This window comes from Pelodiscus sinensis, chromosome 6 (genome assembly GCF_049634645.1).
Source record: "Pelodiscus sinensis isolate JC-2024 chromosome 6, ASM4963464v1, whole genome shotgun sequence".
Classification (NCBI taxonomy): domain Eukaryota; kingdom Metazoa; phylum Chordata; order Testudines; family Trionychidae; genus Pelodiscus; species Pelodiscus sinensis.
The window spans coordinates 85,253,354-85,280,277 of record NC_134716.1 but is presented as its reverse complement, the minus strand read 5'-3'; the positions used below and the strand labels follow the sequence as shown (position 1 = coordinate 85,280,277).

Genomic DNA, 26,924 nt, shown 5'->3' with positions numbered 1-26,924 from the left:
ATGAAAGCAATTGACTAAATAGCAATTTTCATGCCATTTCTATTCAAATAACATTATGCCTAGCAAATAGAGACAGTGCTATAAACATGTTCCCAAAGACCCTCAATTGTAGTGACTATATAGTTCATTGGTAAACAGGGTTAAAGTCCTTCCTCTATTAAATCAGAAGGCATGAAGGATTTGATTTGTATCTGTGAATGTTTAACTGCTAATTTCACCACATTCATGTCAACTGACACTATTTCCATTGATACAAATTCAAGTTTACAGAAATAAGAAAATCATGTGCAACATCATGCTGATATGCATCAGGAAACAGACTGCCAACTTAGTGAGCTCACAGGCAAACCATATTGTTGTTAAGACCTACTATATAACCAAGTAAAAAGCAACTCTGATAAAATTTATAAATTTCAAGAAGGCTTTTGATATTGTGTCCAGGTTGTCTTTGGAAAACAGCACTCTATAGAACACCAAAACCAATCAAGGCTATATACGATAATGCTGAATGTGCATTAAGACACTGACAAACCAAGTAAGGCAAGGGTTTATTCCCCCCCCCTATGTTTTGTACTGTTATTGACACATAAGGAAAGCAACTACAGAAGGCAACTGAGGAAAATGTTATGAGCGTAATTGGATGGCCTCATTTTTGTTGAAGATATCATCCTGCTTAGTTGAACTTACACTTTAATGAGAGACAATACAGAGCTTTTGGCAGATACAGGAAAATAAGTCTGTTTGTTCCTCCAACAAGGAGAGGGAAAGGGGAAGACAAAAAAGTAAGGGCTGTCAATGCCCCCAAAGTAACCATAGAATGGATGAAGCAACACTAAAAATAAGTCACTTTACCTTTCAAGAGAGATAACGGCAGTGTTAGTGATAGCATACTAGATATCAAACAAACATAAAAGCAGCAAACAACTTTCATAAACCTGAAAAGATTTGGAAACTAGCATGATTGGCATTTTACAAAAAACACTTAAAAGTCAGCAGCAGGGTCATGGAAATAGAAGAAACGGAAAGATCCACTCATTCCAAAGGGATGGAGGAACGTAAGAACGGCCATACTGGGTCACACCAAAGGTCCATCTAGCCCAGTATCCTGTATTCCAACAGTGGCCAATATCAGGTGCCCCAGAGGGAGCGAACAGAACAGGTAATCATCAAATGACCCCTTCTCCTGTCATCCATTTCCAGCACCGGACAGAGGCTAGGGACAACATTCCTACCCATCCTGGCTAATAGCCATTGATGGACCTAACCTTCATCAATCTATCCAGTTCTTTTTTGAACTCTGTTAAATTTCTGGTCTTTACAACATCCTCTGGCAAAGAGTTCCACAGGTTGACTGTGCACCCTGTGAAGAAAAACTTCCTTTTGTTTGTTTTAAACCTGCTGCCTATTCATTTCATTTGGTGACCCCTAGTTTTTAATATTGGGGGAATAAGTAAATAACTTCTCCTTAGATACTTTTTCAATACCAGTCATGATTTTAGAGGCCTCTATCATATGCCCCCTACGTCTCCTTTGTTCTAAGCTGAAAAGTCCAAGTCTTTTTAATCTCTTTTCATATGAGACCTGTTCCAAACCCCTAATCATTTTTGTTGCCCCTTTTTCTCATCCTTTTCCAATGACACTCTCTTTTTGAAATGAGGCGACCACATCTGTATGCAGTACTCAAGATGTGTGCAAACCATGGCTTTATATAGAGGCAATAAGATACAGTCTTATTCTCTGTTCCTTTTAAAAAAATATTCCTAACATTGTTTGCTTTTTTTAAACTGATGCTGCACATTGGATGTTTACAGAGAACTATCCACAATGACTCCAAGAGCTCTCTCCAGTGGTTACAGCTAAATTAGTCCCCATCATTTTGTATGTGTAGTTGGGATTATTTTTCCCCATATGTATTACTTTGTATTTATCAATATTAAAATTCATTTTCCATTCTGTTGCCCAATCACCTAGTTTTGCAAAAACCTTTTGAAGCTCTTCAGTCTGCTTTGTTGTTTACTATCTTGAGCAATTTAGTATCACCTGCAAATTTTGCCACCTCACTGTTTAGCCCTTTTGCCAGACAATTTATAAATAGGATTGGCCCCCGTGCAGACTCTGGAGGGACGCCACTAGCCACCTCTCTCCATTCTAAGAACGGACCATTTATTCCTGCTCTTCATTTTCTATCTTTTAAACCAATTATCAATCCATGAAAGGACCTTCCCTCTTAGGTAAATTGTCATGAATTAAGAGCCTTTGGTGAGGGACCTTGTCAAATGCTTTCTGGAAATCTAAGTACACTATATCCACTGGATCTCCCTTGTCCATATGCTTGTTGACCCACCCTACCTCCCTCTCCCCCAGCCCTCAAAGAACTCTAGTAGATTAGTAAGATTCTGTAAAGGGAAATCATACATGTTGACTTCCCAACAAATTATGTTCATCCACGTCTGACAATTTTATTCTTCACTATAGTTTCTGTATGATACTAAACTAGTCTCAGCTAGTTTTGGGAGGAGGTTTTGGAACAAATAGAAAAACTTAATGTTAACAAATCTCCGGGACCAGATGGCATTCATCCAAGGGTTCTAAAAGAACTAAAAAGGGAAATTGCTGAGCTATTATCTGTGGTTTGTAACCTATCCTTTAAATCGGCTTCCGTACCTAATGACTGGAAGGTAGCCAACGTGACACCAATATTTAAAAAGGGCTGTAGAGGCGATCCTGGCAACTACAGACCGGTAAGTCTAACTTCAGTTCCGGGCAAAATAGTAAAAACAATAGTAAAGAATAAAATTGTCAGGAATGTAGAAGAACATAATTTGTTGGACAAAAGTCAACATGGTTTCTGTAAAGGGAAATCCTGTCTTACTAATCTGTTAGAGTTCTTTGAAGGGGTAACAAACATGTGGACAAGGGGGATCCAGTAGATATAGTATACTTAGATTTTCAGAAAGCCTTTGACAAGGTCCCTCACCAAAGGCTCTTGTATAAATTACATGGCCATGGGATAAGAGGGAAGGTCCTTTCAGGGATTGAGAACTGGTTAAAAGACAGGAAATAAAGGGTAGGAATAAATGGTAAATTTTCAGAGTGGAGAGGGGTAACTAGTGGTGTACCCCAAGGGTCAGTCCTGGGACCAATCCTTTTCAACTTATTCATAAATGATCTGGAGAAAGGGGTAAGCAGTGAGGTAGTAAAGTTTGCAGATGTTACAAAACTGTTTAGGATAGTCAAGATAGAAGGACTATGGAGTGAGGGACTCCAAAAAGAGCTCACAAAACTGAGTGATTGGGCAACAAAATGGCAAATGAAATTTAATGTGGATAAGTGTAAAGTAATGCACATCGGGAAAAATAACCCCAACTATACGTACAGTATGATGGGGGCTAATTTGGCTATTATAAATCAGGAAAGATCTTGGAGTTATCGTGGACAGTTCTCTGAAAACTTCCATGCAGTGTGCAGCGGCGGTCAAAAAGACAAATAGGATGCTAGGAATTATTAAGAAAGGGATAGAAAATAAGACAGAATATCTTACTGCCCCTGTATAAAACTATGGTACGCCCACATCACATCTGTACACAGTATTCAAGGTCTCCTCACCTCAAAAATATATATTTTGGCCTTGGAAAGGGTTCAGAAAAGTGCAACTAAAATGATTAGGGGTTTGGAACGGGTCCCGTATGAGGAGAGGTTAATGCGACTGGGACTTTTCAGTTTAGAAAAGAGGAGACTGAGGGGGGATATGATAGAGGTCTATAAAATCATGATGGTGTGGAGAGGGCCGATAAAGAAAAGTTATTTATTAGTTCCCTAAATAGAAGAACTAGAGGACACCAACTGAAATTAATGGGGAGCAGGTTTAAAACTAATAAAAGAAAGTTCTTCTTCACACAGCGTGTAGTCAACCTGTGGAACTCCTTGCCAGAGGAGGCTGTGAAGGCTAGGACTATAATAGAGTTTAAAGAGAACTAGATAATTTCATGGAGGTTAGGTCCATAAAAGGCTATTAGCCAGGGGATAAAATGGTGTCCTTGGCCTCTGTTTGTCAGAGGCTGGAGAGGGATGGCAGGAGACAAATCGCTTGATCATTGTCTTCAGTCCACTCTCTCTGGGGCACCTGGTGCTGGCCACTGTCGGTGGACAGGATACTGGGCTAGATGGACCTTGGTCTGACCCAGTACGACTGTTCTTATGTTCTTAGCTATTTAATCATTAATACACAGTAATTATGGTTGATTTGTAGTATCCCTTAAAATGCTAAAAAGAACTTAGAGTTTTGTAAGTTGAAAGTCAGTGCTCAGATTAAACCAGAGGATCTCAAAACCGTGTTCCATTCAGCATTGCTGGTCCACATCAAAGTGGCTGGCCCTGTGATACTGGGTTCCCTGATAAAACATTAAAAGGAGCTACAAATACAGTTATTATTTTCCCTGATATTTTTCCACTGAAGCAACTCCCGTTACCATAGAGATGTTAACATGATTACAGATGGGAGGAGAGGATGCTGTAAACCTTGCAGACAGCCATTTTCTGAAAAAAACCCTAGAAGTGGTTTCTCTCAGGCAAAGACTATCTAAATAGTTCAGAAAATTACAAACAATAGATATAGGGTAACCAGATAGTCATAAAAAGTAAAATACTGGACACACTTCATGGGGGGAGGGGGGTTAAGGTTGGGAGGGAGGGAAAGGGGAGGGGTGCTGGCCAGGAGGAAGGTGGAGGAAGGAAACAGAGCTAACAGAGGTGGGGGGGGGGGGGGAACAGGGCTGGCCGGGAGAGGTGGGGGGAGCGGCCGGCACAGGCGGAGCTGGCCAAGGGAGCTCGCTGGGGGTGGGGGAGGGAGGAGAACTGGCCGCCAGACGCAGGGCTGGTGGGGGGGTACAGTGGGGTTGGCCGGGGAAGATCCAGAGCAGGAACCAGCCAGCGGGAGGCAGAGCTGACATGGGGGGGGGACTGGCCGGGGAAGACTGGGAGGAAAAGTCAGGGAAAATCAACCAACCAGCCAGCTAGGAGGTGGCAGGGGAGTGAATCAGCTGGCAGGGAGCAGGACTGACCCGGGCTGTGCAGTTCTCAAGGCGCTCCCATCCCATGCAAGTCAGTCCGGCTGCGGGTCCACCACACGCTTGACCGGCGTGCAGGAGCATGGACTGGGCTGCCCCTCCTCCTACTCACACACAACCAGGGCTCCCAATGCTGATCGCGCCCCGCCTCCCAGTCACTCCCCCCACCTGGCTTGTGTCCAGCTCCCAGCCGGAAAACCAGGAAATACCAGACATTGCACGTGTCCGGTATTTTCTGGATTTTTACTGGGCAGAGGGCCCAAAAACCGGACTGTCTAGTGGAAAACTGGACACCTGGCAACCCTAAAAATAGATCTTAGACTGTATCAGACAAAAACTGTATGGAACCAGTGTCATTAAGAAGCACCTTGGCCTGCGGTGCAGAGACTGAGTGAAAAGTATGGGTTCACTGACATGTTTCCTCTGTTCTACCCAAGGGCTACATCTAGACTGGCCACAAATTCCGGAAAAGGGATGCAGATCAGGTAAGTCAGCATAGGGAAATCCGCGGGGGATTTAAATATCCCCCGCGGATTTAAATAAACATGTCTGCCGCTTTTTTCCCGGCTTGGAGAAAAGCCAGAAAAAAAGCATCTGGACTGGCGCGATCCTCCGGAATAAAGCCCTTTTCCAGAGGATCTGTTATTCCTACTTTCATGTCAGCTCAGTAAGTTCTCAGGACAAATACCGTACATTTTATTACTTTAATATTTTTGCCCGTTGCTGTTTGGCTGTTTACTTCCAGATGTTGCTAGTCTTTTGCAATCCGGGAGATCATTGAAGGCAGGATCCTGACCTCCTACAAGCTCATACTCATATGGGATGTGGCCTTGTCATAATCCCCTGTATAGCATCCCTCTTGGCTGGTAATAGCCATAAGGCTGCCATCTTTTGTTTACTGTATACTCCAGCACACAATTGCATAGTGCCTTTGCTCCTTTTGATCTTTACATTTGTATAAGTGTACAAATTTCTTTCACATCACTAACTTACAATTAAATTATTCTTTCCAATCAAGTCAGATACATAAACTTCTGTAAAATAATGTCAGTGTTAAAGACATTGTATGCATAAATCAGGGTGTTTGGGGAAGAATACGTTATGGAGGAGAAAAAACTGATGCTTGTGTGTGTGGTGGTGCATTTGTAGCCTTGTCAAAGTGCAGCAAGAGCTGCTTGATAGGAAACTAATGTTCAAGTTCAGCCTTGTATTCTTATTCCTCATATGATCATTCTGTGGTGGTTGCTTATCCTTCCCTTTTTGTTGCTATTGGAGTGCATAGTTGTATGCAAATTTGATTGTCATTAAATGCAAATGTATGTTCTGAGAGTGGCAATAAATAGAAATGATACACAATTTTGACATTGATTATTTCTCTAGGTAGCTTTGAAGTTTAGAAAGTAATTTATTCATGCAGTTGAGAAATCTAAGACTTCTTGGTGGGGAGCTCTCAAATTGTTTTTTCCTTTAGCACACAACAGCATAACATAAGCATTTATTTTTGGAGGCGGACTATTACATGAGTTACAAACACAAAGACTAAGCAAGTGCAGAGAATGTAAGAACACTGGACAGCATAGAAAAAGCAGGATAGCCTTTTGGCTATCAACAATCAATGAAGAGCTTGCCACTTTAGGCTGTCAGCAAAACCAGAATTCTCGCATATGAAATTAAGAGTACATTTACATTATTTCTGCTATAGAGCATCATAATCCAATCCGACACCGTGGCCTTAACTGACCTGAAACTACTGCTAGTATAGAGAAAGGCAGAGGCTGTTGGATTATTTGTATTTCTCTGAGACTACAATAGAGATGTCCAGCCCAAACAAAACTTGGCATGGAGCTTCTATACCAGGCCTGGGAAAATTACAGCCCATGGGCCAGATCTGGCCCGCCAAGCTACCAGATCTGGCCCACAGATGCCTTGGGCAGCCCCAGGCAAGCTCCCTGCTTGCCTCACCCCAGTCTCACACTGCTCAGAAATGCAGCTGTGGGGTGTTTTCTCTTTAAAAACTCTTGTGCCTAGAGGGGAGGAGAAAGGATTCAAGTGCTGCTCCTGACCCCAGCACAACCCCATTGGACAGTTTCTAGCCAGTTTCTAGTGTGAGCTGCCTGTTTGAGTAACAGGCAGCCATGAAGCACCAGTCCCCCTCCATTCCTTGGCTCAGTTATTCAAAAAGCACATGGCTACAGCCTGGGAAGGGCAGGTCAGGCTCCTTGTCTGCATGCCTGAGAAACTGCTGGGCTGCTGTCTTGCAAGACTCCTGGCCAGAGCCTGCCTCTGGCACTGCAGCCCCTCCCTTCCCCAACCCTCTGACCCCCTCCCCCCCATACCCTGCCCCAGATCACAATCCCTTCCTGCCCTAGCTCACAACCCAATTGCCTGCATCCCCTCCTATACCCCAATTACCAGCCCTAGCTCTAACTCACCCCCCTGCACCCTAATCCAGTGTCCCAGGTCACAATTCTCTCCTTCACCCAAACTTCCTCCCAGACCCCACACTCCCTCCTGCACCCTAATCCCTTACCCCAAACTCTTTTGTACCTAACCTCTATCCCAGACCTCCCCTCCTCCCCCCACCTCCTCCATTAATATCATGGAAGAGTGCAGCCCTCAATCACTTTCCAAATTCATGGAGTGACCCCCCAACCAAAAATTATTGCTCACCCCTGCCTTGTACTTTCCCTAAAAACAGTTCTTAATTTGTGCCAGAGCTAAGCCCTAATACTACTAGACTTAGCAGTTCATAGCCCCAACACCTCTGGGGTTGCCACCTCAGTTAAGTTAAAAAAATAATTCAAAGTGAAATCATTCAGGGAAGTCCTCTGGCCAGGGTTATGCGGGAACTTGAATCAAATGTTCATTGTGACCCCTTCTGGCCTTTGTATCTACTATGGTCACCCTAATTTCACATTTATTTCAAGTGTAATGAATGTTACAGTGACCAACAACAACAAAAAAAGAGAAGAGAGCATGAAGGCAAGATTCTGTGTCCCCTGCATGCTAAATAAAGCAGCTGGGATAGCAGAAGAGGCTCTTCATGCCCCTGCACCTACCAAAGAGAACCTACCTGTTGCAGGAACAGAAAACAACAGCCCCAAGAACCCCTGGCAAAGGCTGATGTAGGGGTGTTCCATGGCAGGAGATGATGTCGAGACAGACAGGGCTTTGGCATTTAACTACTGAGATTCTCAGCAGCGCTGCTGAAGTCTGGCATAACCAACATTCCTTCAGGGCTGTCTAAGTTACCACATTGGCTCCTGAATCAAATTAACATAAGGAAGGCACAAAAAGTTGGTTTAATCTTAATAGTTCTCTATCCAGACAAGATATCCTAAGCTGAGGCAAAGTATTTCCCCCTGCAAACCCATGCCCAGTCATTATCGAGGTAACTATCACATATAGCTCGGAATTAAACAAATAAAATGGTGCACAAGACACCTATTTCTCTGACAAGGTAAGTGTTCAACGATGTTTTGCCTCCAGACAACTGATGTCATTAACATCAAATGCGGAGGAAAGGTTGTCATCTTTACACCACTTGAGCAGCAGGGATGCGACGAACTATAACAGGAAACAATATGAAGGGCTTCAATTCTAATTTTGGCATACAAGTGAGGTGGGATTCAGTTCTCACATTTCAAAAATATTTCTAACAGCTTGGTCTTTATTTAAATGAAATCATTTTGGTAGTTCTTTAAAACATGCTATGGTATGGCAGAGAACATATTCCTGATTGATCTATCTAAACCAGGTGTGAAAAAGATGAACAACTAGGTTTATTAATTTTGCCTGGTGAACTTCAATGCAAGTGTATCTTTAAGGAACGTCATATTTCCCATAAAGTGTATATTTTAGGAAACGAAGCTGTCCTTGGAATGCAAAGGAATCTTATATTCTGCTACTGCAGTACTTGTCAGCTCAGAGAGAGAAGATTCTGCCTTTTAAAATATGCTACCTCAAGATGAAAGGCTCCAAAAATGCAACCGATACAAAGCAACCTAGAGCCAGCTGGAACTGAGTACTGAGCTATAGTTTCTATCTACAGTACAATGCTTTTTATTTGTAGCAACATAAATCAAAAGACATCAAAAAGTTAGTGAATTCCTGGCACAGTAACAGTGATTACCTGTATGACAGACCTTGAGTGCCACACAGCAAAAGATTCTGGTTTCACTGTGCAATATAGTAGTAACGAGAGATCATACTTAAACTTGGAAAAGGTAGGGGTTTTTTTTTATTAAAGTAACAAGAGGAGAGTTGAAGTAGTAACTGGAAGCATTTACACTTCACCACAAACTTAACGGATAAAGAAAATGCTGTTAATTTGTGCGGTTAAATAAAAAAGTACTGCTGACAAAAGCATTTGAATTGTTATAGCTAACATTCAGCACAGAAGACTAGAGAAGTGCTGAACGCAAGCTCAAAATAACTTGTTTAATATTGCTACACTATTATCTGAACTGTCTTGTATTTGAAAAACAAATACACTTATTTAAGAATAAATTCAAAATGCATGTAACAAAGGCCATAAATATGTTCATGAGTTTGAGAAGGCAGGTTCAATGAAGCCTGAAGAGGACAAAGATCACAAGCCAAATACTGAGGCGTTACTTAGAAGCATTACTAAAATGCTCAGAAAGTTTAGTTACTAAAAGGGAATTGAGGGTGGTATGTTCATATCTGAGAACCACTACCCTTTTTGCTCTGTTCTCATGAGACCAGCACACACATTGTAATGAAGTAAAAACGTGCCTAACCTGGAGGTAAGCTAGTTATTTTATTTGGAGTCACCAATCTATTTAAAATCCTCTTAGTAGAAAACAAGAAGCAGTTAATAGATGTTAGTATGCGAAACTATTTTTCCCCCTTTTCCAACGCACATGGATTTCCACATACACATCAGCCACACCCAGAGCGGATATTCACATCTTGGACTCCATGCAGTTAGTTACATACCTTGCAACTGAATTTCGTTCTATTAAGACAAGGAAGGAAGGGAAACAAGGTGTACAGGTGACACCTCCCTTCTTCATTATACCTGTCCTGCCACTTTCCAAAAACGTAATCCAAAAGTACCGAACCCCTCAATTTAATTCCTGTAGCATCCCCATATAGGGTACTGCCAATAAACTTGAAATAAACTTAAGATAACACTTTAGGACAAGAAGGGCATAGTTATGCTGCATTGCCAGCATTACAGAATCTATCGGAACACTAACTCAGTTTTTATACACAGGATACAGAATAGGGCCTTATTAGGTTTGCCAATTTTGGTTGGACATAATCCTGGAAGTTTCATCAAGTGACAATTTTAATTGAAGACTAATTTTCAATTCCTGGTGACTCCAGAACAATCCCAGAGAGTGTTGGCAAACCCATGCCTTATGAAAGGCACCGTTATATTTCATTCTTGGGCAGTGGAACAGAGAATGTTGTGACTTATGCCTACCGATACAAAAGAAGTTTTAAAAAAGCGTGTAACTGTTAAAAATCCTAGTGGTTACATGTGCTGCAGGCTCTGTAGTATATACTGCACAGCCTGCAGTGCAGCTGGCTCCCCAGGAGTGGGCTTACGCATAATGGCTCCTGGCAGCTGTCCCCACTCCTGGAGAGCTGGCTGCTCTGCGGTCTCTGCAGTATAAGGCTTATACTGCAGAGCCCACAGCTGGCACCCAGGAGCAAGGCCAGAAGCCAGTGCCGGCTGTCAGAAGAGTTGAATTACAACTAGAATCTCTAAGATGATGCTTATCAGTAAAATAGTTAAACTCTTACAACCCTACTTATGACTTACAGAAGCCTTGTTTTAATATAGGATAAGTTGAGAACAGGACTTTGTACCTTACCTATCTGAATCTTCAGCAAGAGTAAAACTAGACTTTTTGTTTAGCAAATCCCCAACATTGTACTAGTAAGAAAGTTTTGGATTTTAAAATATTGTTTTAAACTATTGTAAATTGTTAAAGAATCTATTAGTAAGGTGTGGGTGTGGGTACACACACACACACACACACACACACACACACACACAGAGAGTGACTGCTTTCACATGCACAATTATGGGCTGTATTCTTCATTACTAGGCATCTTGTTTATCCATCACACCTACACAATGTTGCCTAACAGTATGGTTCTCTCATGGTAGCCTTTTTTATGCACTTTGTGTTTACCATGTAAAGGTATAGGGACTACATAAAAGACACAAAACAGTGGAGAATTAGGATCTTGTGTGCAGTATGTTAAAGTGACAAATGTATATGCTTTTTTCCCATGCCAGGCTTTCCTGCCACATCTACAAATAGAATTCTGTAGATACTCTTACAAAATCCAAGTTCACAAGGTGGCAGCATAGAAACTATTAGCTATTTTAATCTGTTTTATCCCACTGTGCTTCTATGTGGGTTAATTAGTGATTAGAAGTCCAGAATGTCAACTGCCACACAGAAAGCGATTTTAAAGTTTAGGATCGCCCGTCCAGGCTGGTGTTTGCTGTCTCAGACAAGCCAGGTGACAAAGCCAAGCCTTGTTTACTCAGCATTTCTAATTTCTAGCATAGGCAGTCACCATTCCAATATATAGCAAAATGCACGTAGTGAAATGTGTAAGTGCAGACCTCTTTCTCCAGTCCCTAAAATTGAACAGGCACTTTGTGCAAGTCTTGAAAAAGATTTTATTTTGCTATGTCTGAAGATATATTTTATCACCAGCTAATATCAAGTACATCAAATTCAGTAATAGTTTTCCAAGGTAATATATTGACCTGGGTCCAATACTAACAAAGCTTGAGTCTATCATCATGAGGGAGGCCCATCTTACCTTCCTGTTCTTGGCTTGCTTCCAAGCTACCAAGAAGGGCTAGGAAGAAATGCTAGCAAAACAGCAAACACCATGGGAAGGAAGTAAAGGAACGAGGGAGGGGAAGTGGAGGGGAGTTAGCAGTGAAGCAGCAGATAAAGAAGCCACAATGATCAGCTCCAGAGGAAATCTAATCTAATTCTTTCTAGCTGCAAGCATGATGGCCAGCCAGGTCAGCTGATCAGGCATGAACGAATAAGTAGTATTAATGAAATGATATTAAGATGCCATAGCAACATTTTAGAAGGGGAATTAAGCAATTTCTCTTAAAAATCTGGGGTGGTTTCTGGGAGGTAACTGGGGAGATGGTTATAATTTTTTTAATATTACCTTAAGAACAAATAGGAGACCTAGACTAAGGCCACAATCCCAGTATGCTAAGCATAGAGAGACAAAACAACAACGACACAAATAGCTGACAATCTAAGCACAAGACAAGTCAGATGATAGAGATAGGGGAGAGCAACAAAAACAATAAGACCATATTGGTCAGCATATTAAGCAGTGGAATCAGCCCATCGCTGCCCTAACTGTTAAATTCTTTGGAAGCATCATAGGAGGATTTCAAAATGGGATGTGAAGAGGACATGCAAGTGCCTGCTGGACAGAAGCTAAAGGCATGGGCTAATCACAGGCAAGAGCTGATAGAAAAATGAGAGATTACATGTACAATGAGAACCTTAAGTAACAGTTTTACACTATGAAGGACAATCTGTGGAGAGATGCAAAAGGAAGGGTGACAGTAAAGCAAAGGCCTAGGAAAAATCATCTCTGCACCAGGACTCTGAATGGATTAAACCTGTAAAATAAAATTGCAGCTGTCAAGGCCAAGGAATAGGGTTTTGCAGTAGCATGGATGTGATATCATGTACATGTACATGTAGGTACAAGGATCGATTGGAAAGCCCATGTCTTATGCAGAAACAATTTTTAAGATTTATACATAGCCTTGATGCAAGGACCTACAGAGAGGCCCAAAGCCAAAGATGGTGGTCTTGAATGACAGGAAGGATGGCAGCGTTATTACAGTAATCAAGAAAGGTGGTGGTAGGGAGGGCCTAGTATTGGAAAATTCAGAGCTTTGTTTTAGCCATGTTGGGGTTGGCCTTAGGGTTAGCTATACACCGGATTGAGAGCCAGAGACAAGGCTGACATTTTAGTTTGGCAAGAAGAAAGGCATGGAGAAGATGTCCCAAACAACATATACTGTATATTGGTGAAACCCACTACAGAAACCAAACCTGCCCATAAGGAAATTTGCTATTCAGAAAAAATAGCTTTTGGCATTCAGAGCATTACTAGCGTTAGCAGAGAACTTCAGTCTACATAGAAGCAGAGTTGTTTGAGCTGAAACATTATAACCAGACGTGGGAGACCAAATGTTAATTGAAGAGGTTTTTGTTTTAATTTCAAAATGATTTTTAAAAGGTCCTTGCATGCAGGCATAGAATAAATAAAGGTGTGTTTAATTTATTAGTTGTCCATATTTCTCAGGTTGCTAAAGGAATGTGGTCTCTAGCTTATCTCTACAGATCCAGGATATACAAACATACAAGCTACTGTTGAATCTTATGGTAACTTAAGCAATATTGCTCATATACACACAGACCAGGTCAGAAGGGACCATCATGATCTAGTCTAATGTTCCGCACACTGCTGGACACAGAATCACCCCTACCCACTCCTTTAGTAGGCCACAACCACTGAGTTACTGAAGTCCTCAAACCATGATTTAACGATTTAACACTTTCAAGTTAGAGAAAATCCACCACTCACTAATTTACACTTGCAAGTGACACTGAGCCCCAATTTGCAGAGGAAGGCAGGGAAGATGGTCTCTGCCAATCTGTCGTAGGGGAAATTCCTTTCCAACCCCATCTGCTAGATCCTGACCATATCAGCCTACTAGAAATTTTCTCAATGTGTTAAGAGAATGGATACAGTTTGACAGAGGCCTTGTGTCAGTCTAAGTCCCTCAAGAGGTTAAGGAAACTAGAATAATCATGAAATGAGGTTTGAAAACAGTCAGTCATGGTTCAGAAGCTAGGTTAAAATAGGGAAAAAAAGCAGAAATAAGTAGTCAGTTTTCAGTGTGGCAAAGTAACAGTGGAGTACCCATCACCACCTTACGGTGCCAAGCAGTTAATGCATTTAGGATAGTACCTCAAGCTCTTATTTGGGGCCTCCAGGCCCACCATATTAAACAATGTGCTCACAAAAAGGACTGTCCTGCCCAGAGAGACTGCAATCTATTTCTCAATATTTGTTGAAAAAGCTGGCAAAATCTGCTAAGTATACCCTATTTAGGTTACCAAAGGTTAGAGAAGACAGGAATTCCAGAAGGACTTAAAACAACCAGAGACCACAGTGCAAGAAACTCAGTGTTTACAAATACAAGGTAGCTCACATGAGTAAAATAATGAGCTATTCATACTTCGCTGTACTACTAAATAGCTACTGCTAATTTTGGTATTGTTGATAGTTCAATGGAAGCACTCTGCATATTCTAACCTTTTGTTGTTGTAGCGAAAAGAACGCAACCTGGATACACAATTGCCTTATATAACAAGATGTTTTATTTTCCCTCAAATGTTGTATTCATTTATGGTTATCTGGAAAAGTATAGCAGAAACAAATTGAAAACCTAATAAAAAACAGGTCCAAAGAGTCAAAACCTATAGGCTTAGAAACATATCAAAATAAGTTTGAAGATATTAAGAAAGCAGACCTTAGTGGTTTACATAAAGTAATGAATCGTGTGGCAAAAATCAAAGTCAAGCACTCTGTCCTCCTGTCTCAATTCAAGAGCAAGAAAACTGAAAAGCAATTGTTCACCTGAAAAAAAAGCAAGCTTTCTTCACAAAAAATCAGTGACGTCGTCTTCACAAATAAAACATACAAGAAGAAGTGACACTAACTTAAGCCTTTTTCTGGGGAAGTCTCCTGCAATTCTCCTACAGCTTCTTTCCAGGATCTCACAAGCACTTTACCAACAACCTAATTAGAAATAGGTAAATATTTCCCCCCATTTTACAATGAAGAGATGAAGGTACATAGTTTAATTGCCTTGTCTAAGGTCACACAGCAAACCCATGGCAGACTCAAGACTGAAACTTCAATATCCTGATCACCAGTGCTGCATTTTAATAATAAAAACCAACCTTCTTTAGGGGAATAAATTCACTATTTGGCAGTTTAATAAACTTCACTATAATGCACACACAAAGTTAGTCTCATCACCAATAAGAAGATGCTACAGTGATAAGTTACAAGAGTTCAGTTAGCAAAAGTAGTCTAAATAGGGACATATGCCTTTCAATAATAGGTAGTGTCACAGGGCTCCTCCAGCCCCAGGGGCTGTCTCCTCCCTTTTGCTAGAATGAACCTCTGACTAACGGCCAAATAGCTTGGATCCCAGGGGTTTGTTACAGTAAGGGTTTAGGAACTGTTTTGGGTTGGGGGGCTGCTCACCACAGAAAAACGTCAGTTGAGAGCCACACACAAATGAAAAGAAAAAAATCCAAACCCCTCACTGACAGTCCACAATCCTAACACTCCCCACATTTCCCTCGCACAGAGCCTTGGGACGTAGGCTAGTATGTTTTGTGTGCACTAGCCCTGTGGTGGGGGCAGTGGGCTCCCCTCAGGAGCCGGATCCAAGCAAGCTGGGGGCCACATCTGGCTCCTGTGCCTCAGGTTCCCCACCCCTTGTTTAGTGTATTACCTCATAACATATACTGAACATGACCCTTCAAAAGCAGTCAGATTTAAATTCATCCACATGCCCCAAGTAGTCAGTGAACTAACCAGAATGTAGCACATCACTAGTCTGATTTAAAAATTAAGCGCTCAAAAAAAAAAAAATCCCATAAATCCTACAGCTATAAACTTGAAGCAAAAACAGTCCACTAGGTTAGGGTTGGCTGTGATATAAACTATTAACAAGCTAGACACTTTGATCATGTTAATTAGTGTAACATCAGAGCTCATTAATTTCTATCACTGTACAAAAGGCTTAAATGACTTAAGTTGCTATTTTGATGAGAGAAGCTGCTCTTACATCTCTCTTCCCTGCCTCCCTACCAGTTAACTTAAACATTTAAATGCTGAGGTCTCTGGGGGCAGGTGCTGTTTTACTGCACCTCTATGCAGGATCTAGCAAAATGAGCTGGAATCTGCTACCATAATACTAATAAGATAATTAAAACACCACAAGAACTGTAATCCACTGTTCTATATCATCTGAGAGTCAAAATATATTTTTTCTCTTTAATAGACTCCATCAACATGACCTTAGATCCTTTAGGGATTTGCAGGAAAGGGGTTCAGAGCATTGCCTGGATGTTTCAAATCATGAGAAATAGTAATAAAGGGTACGTCTCAACTGCAGTGTAATCCCAGCATCACTACTCTAGTTAGCAGACCCTGAGTTGGTTAACCTGGCATTGCAAGCTAGTGCAGACCCTCAAGGCTTAGGTTAGGGATTGTTGAAACCCAGGAATCCTGTATCCAAACTGCATTTTGCAGGTATGAGTCCAACAGCCAATATTCCAGACTTCCTAGCGTCCTCCCAAAACATGGCTGCTCTAGCCTTTTGTTCATGGTGGTAAATAGACTGTCCAGTTGACAAAGTCAGTTTGCCTACAGGATGTCCTAGACACCATCAGGTAGGAAGACTTAAGCTAACCTTCTGTGTTCTTTTCGCACTGATTGGCTACATAACATTTTGACTAAATCAGGAACTTATGCCCAATGCTAAGCCCATTTAAGAACTCTAACCTCAACTATGACAAGGTCTACACTAGACTTGGAAGATCTAAGAGTCCAACAAAGTACAAGTCCAGTGGGACTGTGTCTATTCTGCAAGCCAACAGGGCTTGAAGCCCAGGTTCTGGCTTGATTCAGGCTTAAACCCTCCACCCTTCTGCAGTCCTGTGAGCCTGGGATAGCATAATTCGTGTGTAGACAGAAGAGTAGGGTTAGGCTCAAGCCTGAGTTTGAACCCTGATCTTATACTGTAGATATGCCCAAAGGGAAGGGAGCCCCTGCTGTAAATGGTAGAGTAGCTAGCTTTAGTACGTGTGATCTCAGAGACACTAAATCAAACCCATCAATTTCCAAAAGTGTGAAGTACTGTATAAAAAGGTAGTGACAGTGATGGCATGGGGATGCCCACACCTCCACTGGGTGCTGGGGAGGAGGAATAGCAGGCTGCAAGAACCAGCCACTGGTGCCAAAAGGAAGAGATGTCTAACTACCACCAACCACACAAATGAAAGAAAGAGCAGGAAGGACAAACCACACCCAGGAGGTGAACTGTCATAAGGATATAAAATTATATTGAACAATATAAGAATGGCCATATTGGGTCAGACCAAAGGTCCATCCAACCCAGTACCCTATCTGCCAACAGTGGCTAATACCAGATGCTCCAGAGGGAGGGAACACCAGGTAATCCTCACATGATCCCTCTCCTTTAATCCATTTCCTGACAAACAGAAGCTAGGGACACCATTCCTACACATCCTGGCTAGTAGTCATTGATGGACCTAACCTCCATGAATCTACCTAGCTCTTTTTTGAACCCTGTTAAAATTCTAGACTTCAAACATCCTCCAGAAAGGAGTTCCACAGGTTGATGCACTGCATGAAGAAAAGGTACCTTTTGTTTGTTTTAAACCTGCTGCTTATTAGTTTCGTTTGGTGACCCCTAGTTCTTATATTGTGGGAATAAACTACTTTTCCACACCAGTCATGATTGTATAGACCTCTATCATATCCCCCCCCCGTAGACTCCTCTTTTCTAAGATGAAGAGACCCAGTCTTTTTAATCTCTTTATATGGGACCAATTCCAAACCCCTAATCATTTTTGTTGCCTCTTTCTGAACCTATTCCAATGCCAATTTATCTTTTTCTGAGATGGTGACAAAATCTGTACACAGTACTCAAGATGTGGGCGTACCATGGTTTTATATCGAGGCAATAAGATGTTCTGTTTTATTCTCTATATCCCATGGGTTCCCAAACTTTTTGATACCTGGACCAGTAAATCCATTCACGAACTTTTGGAGGACCAGTAATGTTCATTTGCATATTCATTAACCAAATGATGAATATTCAAATAAGTTGTTTCTGGTCCTCCCAAATCTCCCAGTGCCAGCTTTAGCAAAACTTTTGATATGGTCACCCACAATATTCTTGTCAGCAAGTTAAGGAATATGGATTGGATAAATGGGCTGTGAGACAGAAAGAAAGCTGGTTAGACCAGGGTTTCCCAAACTTTTTACTTTAATTGGAACCCTTTCACCCCCCCCCCCCCCCCACTTCTGCTTTTTGCAGCCCAAAAATATAAACACATGAAAAAAACTGAGAAAATACCAGACATGTTATATGTCTGGTATTTTCTCTCAGTAGGTAACTTGTATTATTACTAGATGTATCACAGTTTGTAGTTTTGAACTGCCTGGCTGGTAAATGTGCTCAGGCTGCATGAGTGTGTCTACCAGCCAGATTGCCCCAAGTAGTTGCGAACTGTCTCTGCCCCATTCCCCTCCTGCCTCTGTGCCCTCACACATGATTTGCTCCATCCTGACCTTCCTCATGCCCCACCCTTCTTTCAAGCCTTCTCCCAGAACCTCCCCCTCCAGGGCCCTTCCCCTCTCCCAGCATCACCCTGTCCCCCATCCCACTGACACCTCCCCTCCTGCCCTTTCCCTCATGGTCTGCACTTGGTCCCCTGGCATTTGTCTCTCCCAAACCCTTGTCCCTTGGTGCCTTCTCCCCCCCCCCCCCTCGCCTCCACCGCTGCACGAGCCGGTCCCCCACCTTTTCCTTCCACATTGCGGGACCGGGGTCCGCACTCAGGCCCCGGAGGCTGAACCTGGAGCCAGCCAGGCCCCGCAACGTGACTCCCGCGGGTTTCAAAACCCCGGGCCGTGACGTCACGCCATGCCCAGGCGTCCTCTTCCCCCCCCCCCCCCATGTGCAACACCGCACATGGGCGGCAGGCGGCGAGGAGGAGCTGCATGCGGCAGAGACGTCCGGGGCCGAGGGGAACGCTATGGGGGCGGAGAGGGAGGACGCGTGGGGGGGGGGGGAATCTGGGGCCCACTCCAGGCAGAACCAGGGAGAGGCCCAGCTCCACATAGTGCTGGAGCAGGGCCCTGGCTCTTAACTCGCTGGCACTTCCGGGTACAGGGGTGTGGGGCCCGATTCGACCGAATGGGTCAAATTGGCCTAAAGGCCAGCAGCCACCAGGCACGCTGAGGCCCGGCATTTTTCTTCCGCGGTCCGTTATCGGGCCACGGACCATAGTTTGGGAAACGCTGCTCTATCGCTTTAATGATTCCCAACATTCTATTTGCTTTTGACTGCCACTGCAGATTGAAAGGATGTTTTCAGAGAACTATCCACAATGACTCCAAAAATCTCTCTTGAGTAGCAGTAGCTAAATTAGTCCCCATCATATTGTATGTATAGTTGGAATTATTTTTTTCCAATGTGCATTACTTTACATTTATCAACATGAAATTTAATTTGCCATTTTGTTGCCCAGTCACTTAGCATACGTCTACACTTGCTCCCTAGTTCAACCTAGGGATGCAAATGTAGCCAACCGAAATTGCTAATGAAGCAGCAATTTAAATATCCTGCTCTTGATTAGCATAATCTTGCCTGCGCGTTATTCCGCTCAACAGCTCATTCGAACCAGGAAGTGCGCTCCGGGACACGTTAGTTTGAATCTAATGCATCCCACAGTGCACTTCCTGGTTCGAATCAGCTGTTGAGCGGAATAATGCGCAGGCGAGATTATGCTAATCAAGAGCAGGATATTTAAATTGCCGCTTCATTAGCAATTTCCGTCGGCTACATTTGCATCCCTAGCTTGAACTAGGGAGCAAGTGTAGACATACCCTTAGTTCAGTGAGATCTTTTTGAAGCACTTCACAGTCTACTTTGGTGTTGAGCAGTTGGAATCATTTTCCACCTTACTGTTTACCCCTTTCTCCAGATCATTTATAAATAAATTGAATAAGATGGGTCCCAGGACAGACCCTTAGGGGACTCCACTAGTTACCACCCTCCACCCAGAAAACTTACCATTTATTCCTACCCTTTGTTTCTGGTCTTTTAACCAGTTATGAATCCACGAAAGGACCTTCCCTCTTATCCCATGACAACTTACTTTTAGAGCCTTTTATGAGACCCCTTGTCAAAGGCTTTGGGGAAAATTGAAGTACACTATACCCACTGGATCCACCTTGTCCACGTTTGTTGACCCTCTCAAAGAGCTCTAATAGATTAGCAAGGCATATTTCCCTTTACAGAAACCATGTTGACTTCCCTCCCCTCCCCCCAACTAATTATGTCAATCTAGGTGTCTGACAAAAAGCTTTCTTGCTCAAGTCAGGAGTTTGAAGGGGGCCTCAGTAGGTGAGAAACAAGGTAGGCCAGTGAGCTGGACTTGAGGAATGAATACATGCAGCACTAGCTTTAAAGAGAATGTTTCTGCAACACTGACTGGCAAGTAGCTGCTGTAATTACAGTTCAGGAGCAGCAGTCTGAGGGCCACAGTCAGCTCACTGAGGTTCTGTGTGTCTAATGAGACATTTTGTTTACCATTGCCCATGCACCGAGTTGCCAGGTTCTACTGGTTTTCATCAATGTACTTTTCCTTCTGTTGGTATTTCAGAGGTGACATGTACTTAAAGCAAGGGCAAGTCAAGTGAGGTGTGTCCTGAGGGCACTCATTGTAAGAACCGGGTGCTCTCCTTTGCATTCAAAGTTCAATTGGCACACCTATCACAAGACTACCCTAGCCCAGGAGACAGTCTTAGTTCACACAGTCTGGCGCACACAGATATGAAGGAAGCCACTCATGCAGCCCACTCACTAGCCTAGTTTGCCCCTCACTGGTCAGGAGTTTATGTCAAGAGGGCACAGAACATCTGCACATCTAAACAGGATATTTGAGGTCCATGCTGAGTTTTCTGAATCAGTTTTGGAAAGTAGAACAAGATCTTAACCCTTCTTTAGCAGAGCACATGCAGATATAATCAATAGCCAACAAAATTAACTCAAAGCTAAAGAATACATATTTAATGCATCCTTAAATAGTCTATCTTGTTAAACATAGACCTCCTTAGAAGGGCTAAAAAAGCAAGCCTTACATGCCTGAGATGCAGCTTGATAACCCATTTCTTCACCAGGCCAAAATCAGATGATGTTTTATTAAAGATCTTACATCCTGTTCACATGGCAAGCTGAAGCCTAATCAGAGTGGGTTGCTTTAATAGCTTTGTTTGGATACACATTTGTTTTAAATATTTAGTTTTCCCTAATTTTGAACACAAGAAATGTTTTGTAATTCGATTTAACTAGATTTTACAACAACTGATTTTGTTGTGATTACTACATGCTGTGTACTACACCATGAAGAAACAATTCAAATGGGGAGAGGAAGAACATACCTGTTCAAAAAGCTAGCATCTACAAAGATACACCTGTTTGCTATGGAAAAGGCTTAATGTAATCCATTGCTAATTACTTTGCCCTTTTCACAGAATCCCACAACACAGGCAGAGAAAAGAGAAGTTTTGGAGTGGAAAAACAAAATGACTTCTCTTCCACTGGCTATGCTGCAATTCAGAGTAAAAAGAACAGTGGTCTCCAAAGCACTGGATTCTGTGTGCCACTACTGGAGGCAGAACAAAATGACAGTGTAAGCCTGTGGTAGGCTACCTGCTTGACCTGCCCCTGCATGCTGCTCAAAGCAGCCAGCTTGGGGGGGGAGGGGGGGAAGAGGACGGACCCATGTGCGTTTAAGCACTGTAAGCCCAGGAGGAAGAGGGGATGGGAAGACACTTCATGTGCTGGGGCCAGAAGCAGCACAATCTCACAGCTCCCATTGGCTGGAAACAAACCAATGGGAGCTGCCTAGGTTGTGATTGCAGTCTAGATAGCACATGACATACCCTTCCCCCACCCAGGGCTCACAATGGTCCGAAGCAGCCCATCCATGGTGGGCCTGGGTGTGCTGCGCGCAGGAGCTGCTCTGGGCAGGCTGGAGCAGCCCTGCCTGTAGCAGGGGGAGGGAGGGGACACACTAGCCCTGCTGGGCCGGAGCAGCCTCCCCCCCTCCCCTTTAATCTATGAACCGGTTAAATGAGATCTTACATCCCCCTCTCACACCACTATTCCATGTAAACCAAACTCTCTGCTCCCCATCCCACACAGCTATGAGCAATGAGCAAGCCTTACATTTTGGCTCTAATTTAAGGCATTACAACAACATGAGCATTAAGCCACAATCAAGTTGTACCCAATGCACTAAACATGCTACCAACACAACAGTCTCTGGCCTGCAGAGCTTATACATCATTTAAATAGACCAAAGGACGGATGAGCTAAACAAAAGTTGACTGGAGAGGGGTAGACTGGATAACATAAGAACTACAGAATTCTTAGCCTGTCAGTACTGGAGACCAGTAAGTTACTGATGAACTGGCTTGATAGCTACTGAAAAATGCTGGAGTCAAAATATTTAATAGCACTTATTTTTTCATCAGTAACTGATTGCATTTGAATAGTGACAGAAGCATACTTTTATATGCAGTAATACAGCAAACATACATCAAAAGAATTCCCAGACAGCAAAGTCTTTTGTCTATCAACTGCTTGTTACAAGAATATCACCATCATTTCTTCCAATTCCATTGCAAGAATGTATCTTATAGATGTACAATACTTTACACAGATATCCTCTCACACAGGCATGAGAAGCCTGACATATTCTTTTTTGGATTTCAGCACAAAAGTGCTTTGTGTACTGGGGACAGAAGACAGCTCAAGTATCTATCCTACGCAAATCAGTTATTCCTCTCTCAATTTTTTTGCCAACAGCACAGAAAACAGCTCATCTTTTACTTAACAGTGCTGCTGTAACTGAATCCAATCTTAAAACTCAACATGAACAAGCTGAATTTGTATGGGAAAATCCTGCCTCACTTAATGCTGTGTATATGAAAGATTTATATTATACTATGGCATTCTACCTTCATGGAATGTGCAGCTATTGCGGGATAAGGAATCCACTAACTCATAGCACTTACAGATAGCACATCTCTTCACAGATCAGACGGAGGAAACTTGAAGCCCTCGTGCACTTTGCAATGGCAACAAAAACTTGTGATTACTTCCTAAAGGGCTTTGTGTGTTCTCTGTAAACAGTGAGTGCTCTACAGACCTCCAAGTGTTGCCCAACACTGATATGTGACTTAGGCTAGGATATCTTCCTCCCCCTTGATCTACCCTAAGTGAAACACACACCTTAGGAAGGAAAGCCAAGTGAGGCCTGAGTTGCATCTTCCCCTTATGGAAAACTGTAATAGGGTGGCTCGGCCCCTTGTCTTCGTGGAAACTGTATAAGGTGGCTCTGATGTGAATGCCCGCAGCTCAGAGGCCCTTCTTGTGGATGTAGCCACCACCCAAAGGCCACCTTCCACGAGAGGTAGACAAGTAAGCAAGGACCTAGTGGCTCAAGAGGTACATCAACATGGAGAAGATCAAATTAAGGTCCCACATTGGCAGCAGCTGCCTCACCTGAGGGAAGGATCTATCTAGTCCCTTAGGAAACACCCCATCAGGAGATTTACAAAAACCAAGTGACTTCTTTCCCCAAGGGTGGAATGCTGAAATATCAGTGATGGGCAATAATTTTTACCAGGGGGCCACACCAAGATTTTGGAAGGTGGTCGAGGACCACACTCTTTCATGATATTAATGGAGGAGATGTGGGGTCTGGGATGGAGGTTGGGTGCAGAAGGGAGCTTGGGGTAAGGGAGACTGGAAGGGAGTTGAGATGAAGCAGGCAGTTGTGATCTAGGGCAGGGAATTAGAGTGCAGGGGTTTGGGAAGTGACCTGTAGGGTTGCCAGGTGTCTGGTTTTGAACCAGACAGTCTGGTATTTGAGGGTTCTGTCTGGGAAGCAAATTGAGAAAATACTGGACATATAAAATGTCCGATTTTCTAATTAGGTAAGTTTTATTATCAGTACGTAATTGCATACTGCCTGGCTGGTAGACACACATGCTGCGTGAGCCTGTTTACCAGCCGGGCAGTATGTGAGGGGAAGGGGGGCAGAGGCGGACTCGTTCGTGCTTTGCCAGGACCGTGCACAGGATGGGCAGCAACTCAGGATCTGCATGCACCTCAGGCCAACCGCACTCCCCCCGCCCCTTGCTTCCCAGATGGTTCCCCCCAGATCTCCTCCAGCCAGCCACACTGCCTCCCACAAGCCGGTTCCTCTCCCTCCTCCCAATCTCCCCTTCAGCTCTGCTCCCCCCGAATCCCTCCTGACCAGCCCTGCTTCCCACCAGCCAGGTCTCCTCCCCCAATCAGCCCTGCTTCCCACCAGCCTGTCTCCCCCTGCCCAGATCTCCCCCAGCCAGCCCTGCTGTCCCCAACCCCCTCCCTGCCAGCCAGCCCCCCCAGCCCACACACCCCTCCTCCCAGCCAGCCCTGCTCCCCCTCCCAGCCACACACACCTGAGATCAAGTGTGTCCGGTATTTTTTTTTCAAGCCGCCTGGTAACCCTAGTAACCTAGGGTAGGAGGACACTGATCTAGGGCAGGAGATTGGGGTGCCAGATCTGGGAGAGGGCATGGGTGTAAGAGGAGGACACAGGGTTTGGACATGTTGCGGGGGGAGGGGGGGAGAGAAGAGGCAGAGAGTTGGGACAGGAAGGGCTGGGGTGCCAGAAGCAGGCTGTGGTCAAGAGACTGACTTGCCAACTGCCAAACTAGCCTGCCTGTCTGCCTAGCTTAAAATGTTCCCCAGCCAGCCTGCCTGTGCGCTTCATGAATAATTAAGCCAGGAGATGGGGCATGATTCTTCTTAGCTGCCCGTTATTCCAACAAGCAGCTCCCATTGGCTGGTTTCTGCCAGAAACTGGCCAATGGAAATATGCTAGGGGTGGGGCAGCTCCTAAATCTTCCTCCCTCCCCTCCAGTTTTAAAACAAATGGAACCCTGCCAGCCATGTTTCTGCATGGCACGCGAGGCAAGATGGGGAGCCTGCCTGGGGGTCACGGCTGCCTCCACAGGCTGGATCTGGTGGCTTGACAAGCCATATTTTGCCCCAGCTTGCGCAAGATGGACTCTAACCAAAGAAAAGGCAAGGCCCTGCACCTTGAGGTGGAGCAGGTAGTCAAGAATGAATGATGGAAACCAAGAATGAATGATTGGCCCACTAGCACACTAGCATGAGAACTTCTTCCTCTTCACCTGACCCCCAGGAGATAAACCTCCATGTTTAAGGAGTGGGCTACACAGAACTCCCATAAGAGGAGAGCCTCCTGGTATGGGGAGGAGAGGGAAGACGTCACATCACCCTGCCTGTGATATAAAAAAATATGGCAGTCACGTAATGTCAGAACTGCTACCTTGTGACATTCCACAATGGCATGAATGCCCCAGGCACTGCCTTGTCTAAAGAAGAGGGTCATCCTGTTCCTCACACCATTCAGATTCATGCAGGTTACCCTGGAGACTGTCTGGTGAAGGTGGATATGCAGGCCCTTGTGGGAGTGTGGCCGAATGTGGAGCTTTATGGGTCAACTAGTATGTACGGTGAGATATTTTCCTGGTTGCCCTAGAGCGAGTGGACTCATCTGTGGATGATGATGAGGAGGAGGAGGGTGAAGACCAGTGGGACCGATTAACTCTGAACCAGGGGCCGATACCGAGGAGATTATGTGAATGGTGCCAGGGACCTATCGGCACTCTTCAGACCTAGATCTCTGATCATGGGATGCTGGTGCCAATGATTGGTTCTGTGATCCCAGCCCTGAGGAGAGCTGGCACCATGGCCTCATGTGGGGAGATAAGGCCTCTTGCCAGTCGATGGTACGGCTCCAGGAGGAGGGCACAGGGTGTCACATTACCGAATTGGAGGGAAGCAGCCAGATCGCTGCTGCACCCCTAGGTGGGGGTGTTGGCCCCAGAAATCTGTATGAAAGGGAGCCATGTGGGGTATTGAATGGGAGCTTGTTGTTTTCTGATCCTGTGTACACTGTTTATGTGAGTATATAATGTCTGTGTGGGTACATCTGTAATCTGTGTGGAAACTGAAGATTTCCCTGCATGTGGTTAAGCATTGGGCAGGGCAGAGTCTGGGGAGCCTGTGGACATGCTAATTACCTGTGGAACAATGGTTCTCAATGGGCCAAAGACACACCCAAAGAATGGGGGCGGTCCTGAGAGCAGCCAGCAGGGAACACAGAGAGGCTGAGGACCAGGTGACCTGCTACATACTAGAAGAGGCCAGGAAGGAGTATAAAGAGGCCATGTGGTCGATGCCATTTTGTTCTCAGCTCAGCACTTCATCCCAGAGGCAGCACTGCAGGGATTGAAGAGCCTGGAAGACCGGTGAACCCATCCTGATCGTAGGATGTGCAATAAGGACTTTTAAACCAGCAGCTGCAACATCTCTGCTAGAGCCTGCATCGAGGACTGGGAGATTCGGTGCATGTAACGTACTGTACTTTAATAACCTTACTCTGATGCTTTTCTTTCTTGTGATAATAAACCTTTAGATATAGATTCTAAAGGATTGGCCCAGCGTGATTTGTGGGTAAGATCCAGAGGGTAAATTGACCAGGGTTCTGTGGCTGGTTTCTTGGAACCAGACAGGACTTGTTCGGGGTGGGTGATATTGGGTGCTAGGACCCCCCACCTGTGTATAGGCCCGGGGCCTTCTGGGGCACGGATATTGCTGGGGTGTCGGAGGGGTTTTGCTCGGGAGGCTTCAGGCAGGCTGCTTAAGCGCTCTGTGAGACTGGTTTGTGGCCTGTTTGGAGAGGTCACCAGTCAGGGGGACTGTAAGGAGCCCCGGATTTGAGCAATTCGCCCTGAGCGGATGCCCTCAGCTGTGCCCAGACCCGGCCTGGTCTGTCACACAGGGGTATCCAGGAGCAGGCTTCCTAGGACAGCACTAAGCAA

The 26,924-nt window shown here is 44.1% G+C and overlaps 1 protein-coding gene and 1 long non-coding RNA gene across 6 annotated transcripts in view; one reads left to right on the top strand and one right to left on the bottom strand.

Annotated features, from left to right (window-relative positions):
* Window positions 1-5,947, top strand: part of LOC142829927 (uncharacterized) — a 43,969-nt gene extending 38,022 nt beyond the window's left edge. The window contains exons 6-7 of the long non-coding RNA XR_012904854.1: window positions 5,504-5,551; window positions 5,812-5,947. This is a non-coding gene — a long non-coding RNA (uncharacterized LOC142829927). The remainder of the gene's footprint in view (window positions 1-5,503; window positions 5,552-5,811) is intronic.
* The window catches only part of IQGAP2 (IQ motif containing GTPase activating protein 2), a 214,803-nt gene that overhangs the window by 110,151 nt on the left and 77,728 nt on the right, over window positions 1-26,924 (bottom strand). The gene's annotated exons all lie outside the window — the stretch shown is intronic.